Consider the following 8,375-nt stretch of genomic DNA (forward strand, 5'->3'; position numbering starts at 1 on the left):
AATTCTAAAACTCCTGTAAAAATTACAAATCGATTCACTAAACCGTTAAAAAGTTATTGAAATTTTAAAAAATTGTAATTTTACACGTCATTTTATGGAGATTCGTTAACCGAACAGATTAAATTTATTTTTATTAACAGAAAAAAAGCTACCAGAAATTTCAAACTTTTATAATAAATAACTTGAACTCTGGAGAATCACTTTAGCCCAAGGTTATTCAAATTCACTAAATGGTTATCGAGGAAAAAATGAAAATTTAGCTGAAAATCTCTTTTTTACTTGTTTGTTTCGAAGATGAAATCAAGGCATATTCACTATCAAAGTCAGTTAAAAGTTTTCCATATTATTCGTTATTTCTTATTTTATTCAAAGTTTTTGGTCAAATTCCAAATTTTATCTCAAACCATATACTTTTTTTTAGTATAGATAGCATTTATTTACCTTATGATATGCTGCAAAACCTAATTAATCATGAATTTCAAATTTTATCTACTCTTGTCTCCGATTGTACCTCGCAAACGTCCTTAAGAGAAAATAAGTTGGTAGGAAGTGGACAAGATACGTTTTAGAAATTGTTGAGAATCACAAAATTAGACATTATCTTGCACTTGTTTTATTCGTAAGTACCTGATTCTCGCTACTTCACCCGTCGGGTCAGAACTGTACACTGCATCAAATGATCCGCGACTGTCGCGTTGTTTACGATGAAGCAGAAGTGGAAGCTTCCTCCTTGACGCATCATTTGCACCCCGGGTATCACTAATTACTATTTAAACCCCACTTTGAACATTCTATTGATATAAGACATGGACACAGTTGGGTGGGTCACTTTTCTAGTTTACTTAAATGAAATTTACTGTAATTACAACTACAATTACAATAAAAATTGTAATAAATCAGAAACTGATCGAAAAGAAAACGGAGGAAAATCGCCCCCTTCCCCCAAACTTTATGACTTATGGATTACATAGATACTTCAGTGCTGTGAAAAATTTGTTAGAGCAACAAATTAGGAAAAAACAAAGTAATAAAAAATTTACAGTTCACAGTGTAGGAACAAGTTCATAAATCAGTATATAAGTGGATATCTTATTATAATTCCGTTTCTTATTTAGCCTCACTATGTAGGTACATTAGGGTGGCCAAAAAAAACTTTTAATTTTTTTATTCTGTTACCATGAAAATACTATTCAAAATGACAAAAAAATGAGGCTGTTAAAAGGCTCTAATTGTGATTTTTAATTTTTAAATAACACGGGAATTTTTTTTTTCGAAATTTTATGCGTTTTAACGAATTGAATTGAACGATTAACATTAAAATTAAGAAATGCCCTTTTTTTATCATTTTGAACAGTATTTTTATGGTAACAGAAGAAAAATAAATTAAAAGTTTTTTTTGGTCCACCCTAATTTACATACGTATTTGTTGGGAAATAGACGTGTAAACGTGAAAGTAATATCGCATTTCCTAATACTTTTTTTGCGACAAAAAGGAAGATTCTATCGACAAATCATTCGGAGAGGACACGAGTAGGGTGTGAGCGTAAGTGATCACCCCCATACACACACATACATGTATGTAGACATTTGTCGGTAGAAATGAAATACTTATTGATTTTGAATATTCTACTTTGAAAGCGTAGGTGACACTTCCGAAGCAATCAGATGCAAGACGGGTTTCCAAAACACCCCCGCATCTCAGACGCCATCCAAACACAATCAAATACCTACATTGACACATACATATATACATAGGTGGAAATATGTTTTCGTTAGTTGCATTCTTAAGTTTGTAGAATATCTAATCTTAACAACATTGTCACCTTCGACGATATAGTACAACTACTTTGATTCAAGTATATACAGAATGTTTCATAAATTACGTAAGGCGTTACGGTCCTGTTATTTAGGTGTTTGGCAATATGTGACAACAAACTTTAATGTTTGTAAACAATTGTAATTGTTTATTTAAAAGTTGGGTCAGGTTAGGTTAGGTTAATAATTATAAAAATTAGACATTTTTCCTTTCTTTAAATTGGAGCCTGAACCTTTTACAAANAGGTAACGCCGCATGAGTCATGTTTTTTCGTGCGTGCAGTCGGCTCCATCGAATTATAAGACGTTGTCACGTCAAAACAAAAAATCCATAAATATATTTTACTAAATGTAAAATGCTGTAGGATGTGTAATTATCAAAAGCCTGTGCCGCTTACTAGCCAGCGAAACATTAGAGCTCCGTCATAAAAAAGAACACTCTACCTGACGGTCATACTCCCAGCTCTGACATATAGGATAAGCGTCTGGCAAAACGCTGCTACCAAGCAACTTAACTAAAGTTCAAGTCCTGCAGAACAAACTACTAAGAATTACCACGCACGCCCCCTGGTATGTCAGGAACGCACAACTACACAAAGATCTAAACATAATCACTATCACTGATCTAGCAGTACAAAAAACCTGAGACCCGTACAGCAAAGCCGAATCACATACAAACCCAATCATTTTACAATCGATCTATCAGACAACTTAGCTAGAAGTAATAGACCTCGATTAATCTAGCATTAAGCAGGTCTCCACCCTTCTATACCACAGATACTCCTTCTGGAATTAATAACAAAAACTGTCAGATTCAAGAGGTTTACGGCCCAAGACCAACCTACACCATCATGAGAAGATAGATAGATGTAGGGTGTGTAGGCTATCGTCACTGGATGTGCTAGCACGACAAAAGGAACTTACGGGAAGTTTCCGGAAATAATCAGGAATCTTCCGTGACCGTTTAAATATAAGTGATCTACATCCGACGGAATATAGTCGATACAAGAAGGTTAAATAGTAAATAACTTTAATTTAACTTTTATTAAGTATTTAGTGTTTCTGATTTAAATAGATTGTTTGTATATGAATGACTTATTTAAGTAAATAGAGGTGACGTAGTAGATAACTCGTTACAGTATCATATTTGTTACCTCAGATGAATACGGAATGAAACAAATTATTTCGCTGATTAAAAGCCGTGATTGTCATCGAAACTGTTTTCTTTCAACATCTCGAACTGATTCGTGATAAAAAGATGATATCCGTTACATGGAGCGTTTATAATCCCATGAAGTGGTTACTGCGATTGTCCGCCATGGTTGAATTCGAAATTTGAAACGACGAGTTGCATCCGCAGGGAACAAGTTTCGCTATAAAAACTTGTCACTCGTGCAGTGTCATGGTTGGTCAATCTGCACCGGACATGATGTATTATTTATCGTTAACATCATAATACGTCTCCGCGAAGAAATAAAATGATTACAGAACGAATTGGCCCTTTTTCTTCAGCATCACTTGTTCATTATTCAGTAAAATGGCAAACGAGTGGTCGGTCGTCTACACGAAAAATTTCTTTCGCGGATAAATTTTACCGCGATGGTGACGTGATCGAATACGAATTTATGACGAAAAAATCATAAATAATGTATCCGGAAGACTTAATGGAACGATTTCAGGAAAATTCTGCGTCTGGCGTTCCACAAGCGTCGGGACAAGGTCCATTGATCTTTATAGACTCCTGTTACCACTAACGATGACAATATTTTGTAATTTTTAATGTTCTTTTCGTTGCATCGGATTACTTATCGATGTTGTACTCCTTATGAAATCTTTACGTAAATCAAGCTAACACGATAAAATTATCCTTCTTATTTCCAAAGCACACTATAATGGAAAATAAATGAAAATAAACGAAATGAAGCTCGGCACTACGCATAGGGTATATGAAGTAGAGAAATGCTGTGAGGGCTATAATTTATACTTTTACCCATTTTTTTAATTGATTCCTCATGTTGATCAGTGAAAAAAGATTTAAACTGGTACTATACACATATCGTATCTCGAAATATAATAAATAAATAATACTGACAAATTAGCTACAAATTGTGGTCCTACGAATTTTCTATTTCGGTTTTCGCTTGATGGTTCTCTAAACATTTTTCGCTGAACGGCTCGAGGCTGGACTGTTTTAGCGACAAATTAGCTAGAAGTTGTAATCCTTAGAGTACTTTTCTGTCATTTTTGTTTCGAAGTACGCTATGTACAGTGGCAACTTGAAGGTTCACTAATCATTTTCGCTAGACAGTTGAAAGATAGAGAGTAGTGGCAAAGTAGATAAATCTTCCTTTAGCAACAAATTACAGTTCTATTTCAAGGTCATCATCATAAGGTTGTAAGTCCTTGGACTGGTTGGACACACACCTGCACTCTTTCCTATCCTGAACTAATCTAGAACATCCCACATCCTATTTGCAAGCAGTAATCTAATCTAGGTCTACCTCTACTCCTTTTAACTGCCTCTTATATGTCTCTGACTAGACCTTCATGTGTGAGACAGTGTTCTACCAACCTATCTCGTCTATTTTTTATTGACTTCCATAGAATCGTCTGTTTTCCTATTCTTTCTAAAACCACTTCATTTCTAACCTTCTCTATCCACAATATCCCCATTATTCGCTGGTAACACCACATTTCAAACGCTTCTAACCTTTTCTTTTTCGCCGCGCCCACCATCTATGTTTTGCACCCGTACAGCGCTGCGCTCCAAACATGAACCTTTAACAATCTTTTTCGAATTTCTAAATTAATCGTTCGCGAGCATAGAAGTGACTTCTTTTTATTGAAGGCGACACTACCCTGCGCTATCCTCTGCTCTATATCCCTACTACTCCTTCTGCCCTGTCTTATATGACTTCCTAGAGGTACGCTTTGTGTATTACTAGGTTAATGTCAGCCCATCCTTTCGCCTATTTTAGTGAAATGTGCATTACTACTGTTAGAATAAAATGTTAGTGCATGGCGGCCTATAGGCAGATATTACGTCATCTTCATTTTTCGGAATCTAGCGAGACTACTGATGAAAATTAATAAAGTTCCAAATGGCTATTCACGTTTGGTAATATCGATAAATTATAATATTACTTACCAAGATCTTAAACCGAAACTTTTATTGAATGTGATCATAATTTTCTTTTTTTTTGTTTCAGGTATGAACTTATTCCCATTGATAGTCGTTGAGTAGAAGAACTGTAGTGTAACCTCATGGTAACTACCCTTCTGCAGCAAAAGTTTAGTAAGTAGATACAATTTTTTAGATGTACAAACCGTTGCCGTTGTTCAGTAAAAACGTGAATATTATTGAATCTAAATCAAATTATATTTTTGTGTTAAGAAGAAATATTGATCTGACAAGTTGTGTGCATTTTAAAACAAAATGTGTTTTACCTTGAACAAACTCGATAACAGATTTGCTTCTCATTATTTGCAGTGCATTGCATATGACAATTATTTTCAGTGTAAGTTATTGGCAAATGTATTGCTACTGACAGAAAAATTTAACAGAAATATATCGAGACGGTTATAGCGATGCTTAATTGTTCTTTCAAAATGTGCTTGCGAGATAATATTCGTTTCACGTACAGGTCATCTTCTAGTACTTGTAAAGTTAAATATTTCGAAGGAGAAGTTTAATAATACAAAATAATAAAATCGATTATCAATTGTACTGTATGTTAGGTTATGTTAAATTGCATAGGTTAGGACAAATTTTGTTGAATTCACCTTTAAAGGTCTAAATGTTTCCTATGAGATTCCCTATCATGAAATATAAAGGGAAGACGGCCAAAAATGTTTTTCTCAGTTTTGAGTGAAAAAGTTCATTTTTAGACGAGGAATTTTGGCTTGGGTTAGCAATAGGTTTCATTAAAATCAATCGAGTAACATGATGTGCACGCCCTCCTCCTCCCCTCAAAGTTGGAAATAGTTACATTAGATGTTATGAGGAAATTTGAGTCTTGGTTATGTCAGATACCCAATAAAAACAAAGTCAATGTCAGTGAGATTTCCAAATTCAAAAACATAATACAATGATTAACCGTTGATGAAATTTTAACACTCCTGAAGCAACCATCTTCAATTCATTTCACTTAATTTCTAAAGACAGATAAAGCTAATTAAAAACTCTTTTTCAAAACAACACCTCTGGGTGGTTTCGATAAATAATGAATCCAAGTTTAATAAATTACAATATCAGTAAATTTTCTTAACTAATTTTGTAGAAAAAGGTTACTTATTTTATTTTAAAGGATTTATGAGCTACACAAATTTTTATTTGTGAATCATTCAACAAAATACGTTTATCCAATTTTGGACGTGTAACATAGAAACGAATCTATCTCATTCAACAACAACTACTGTTATCAGTAGAGTACATAAATCAAACAAATGAATCCGATCTACCATATGATGTTTTCAGTAGGAATTTAACAATTCGATTAATGATGGTAAAACTTCCTTGAGTGTTCTTTCGCTGGTTAGTAAATCGTTCATTTCACAGTGTGAAGAACATTGGGCAAGTTGCAAAGTGTGACACGGTCTGATGCAGGCCCGGATCAGATACGGCAGATCCGTGTTACAAAATAAAGAAGTCTGTATTTTAATTGCGCGATGATGACGACGATAATGGGGAAGTTTTGTCATAATTTCACAGCGGCGTAGTTTGCCTTGTCCGTTGTCGACGACTTGACGATTGCATTGTTTAATTAATTAAGAAGAGGTCCCCTCCCGTCACGCCGCGTAAATTTATAACGCGGTCGTGTTCTTTAAAACGAGACCGCGGACGGACGGCGTTTCTCGTTATTTTTCATCTTCGTCTTCCCCATTTCGGCACCTCGGAAGCCTGTAATTTTTCAAATTGAGGAAGGCGAGATTTTTTTTTATCTTAAGCCGATCCTCGAAGCACCGTGCTCTGTAATTAAGGGGCGAATCTGACGAGCGTAATTAAACATTACCGACTGAAACTTGTTTAAGTCATTTATGAATCAACTTTTAAAAAGTTTCAACACTTTCGTTCCACATCAACAATACCAACAGCTTTTTCACTAAGAACCGGAACATTTATTATTTATGTAAGTCGACTACTTCCGCTCTTAATCAGAAAACATCATTCCGAAAAATTGTAGTCTAAGAGACGTTATATCAGATAATATCTACTGAATATTAAATTTTGCGCTTTAAAAATAAGAAACATCACAATTACTTACTCCATAAACTATTGAAATGTGATTCATAGATGCAGTATATTTTTTGATAAAAAATATGTTACGATTAATCGATTAATTTGCGTTAAGTTGGTTACCATGCGTTTTATGTTTCATTTTTACAATCTTTTATCTTTGGGAAGATGCTGTAATTTGAAATTTATTTAATATTCCTTAGCAGATTTAAAGAATAGCAAACCATAATAAATATGTTATTAGGTTAAGTATAAGGATTGAAATTAAGTATGAGTCTAGGGATAAAAAAATCCAGGAAGTAGGGAACTTGTAACTGTTTTATTCTACACTAGTGATTACCCGTCGCAATATATAGGATGAACATTTGGTACCGGTTGTAATTTAAGAACTATGATCTCCGGGGAAATATAAGGAAATTGCTATAAAAAAACTAGGGAATAAAAATAAATTCATTTGGCAACACTGATTTTAACTCGTTAGCTCTTTGCTTCTATAACCTCCGATGAGAAACTTCGTTCCACTCGACTATATTTGAAATCTTTAAGAAACATTTGCACTGTTTCAACCATTTGAAATGCGATTCTTTCCTAGTGTGCTTCTATGTAATAATCAGAATATGCTCCCAAAATTTAATTCAAATCGACCCAGTAGTTTGAGCTCTTAGTGAGCCACTCAGGACAAGCTCCTTTGTATATAGAGATAATTTTAGAGATCAATATTCTATAATAGATAAATATGGATTTATGCTATGCATATGTGGGATCTAATAAAGTTTTATAGAAAGGTACTGTGGTGAAAAAAAAAATTAATATCTTGAAGCTGAATGAGACAATATACTTCACTTAAATCTAATCAGCATCTAATGATAAAATTAACAAAAATATGTCTCACTTAAATAAGTTCTATAATTAGAAAAAATTAAAACAAACGTAATGCTATCTCCAATTTATTTTATTGAATACATCAAGAGTAACTACTTAAATGATACTAAAGTTTAGAATATGTTGTTTCAATTTTTATAGCAATTTGTATAGCTATTAGTTACCACCTATATGAAAGGAGTGGAGATATGTTTTAATAAAACTAAATTTTGTTTCTCCATTAAGACTTTTTATATTTCGTTTACTTTCTGTAGCGATGTGACCTTCAGTTTGACCGGCGCAAAGTAGAAAAGAACAGCACTAGGCCAGAAAAGGAAGGAGGCAACTCTCGGCCAAACTCTTAACCGGTGAGGAGCGTATAATCCGTACAGTACTGCACGGAAAAATTGACCATTTTATCCACTACAATTGCATTGCTCAAATGTGCTGTTATTGGTACCAT

The 8,375-nt window shown here is 33.9% G+C and overlaps 1 protein-coding gene across 5 annotated transcripts in view; it reads left to right on the plus strand.

Moving 5' to 3' along the window:
- LOC108739418 (zinc finger homeobox protein 3) overlaps positions 1-8,375 on the plus strand; it is a 339,092-nt gene that overhangs the window by 131,532 nt on the left and 199,185 nt on the right. For 2 of the 5 annotated variants that reach the window (XM_018473313.2, XM_018473312.2), the window contains exon 4: positions 5,025-5,110. The exons of the other annotated variants lie outside the window; for them this stretch is intronic. The gene's annotated coding sequence lies outside the window, so the exon portion shown is untranslated. The remainder of the gene's footprint in view (positions 1-5,024; positions 5,111-8,375) is intronic. 5 annotated transcript variants of the gene reach the window in all.

The sequence above is a fragment of the Agrilus planipennis genome, unplaced genomic scaffold (assembly GCF_000699045.2).
Source record: "Agrilus planipennis isolate EAB-ADULT unplaced genomic scaffold, Apla_2.0 scaffold169, whole genome shotgun sequence".
NCBI lineage: Eukaryota > Metazoa > Arthropoda > Insecta > Coleoptera > Buprestidae > Agrilus > Agrilus planipennis.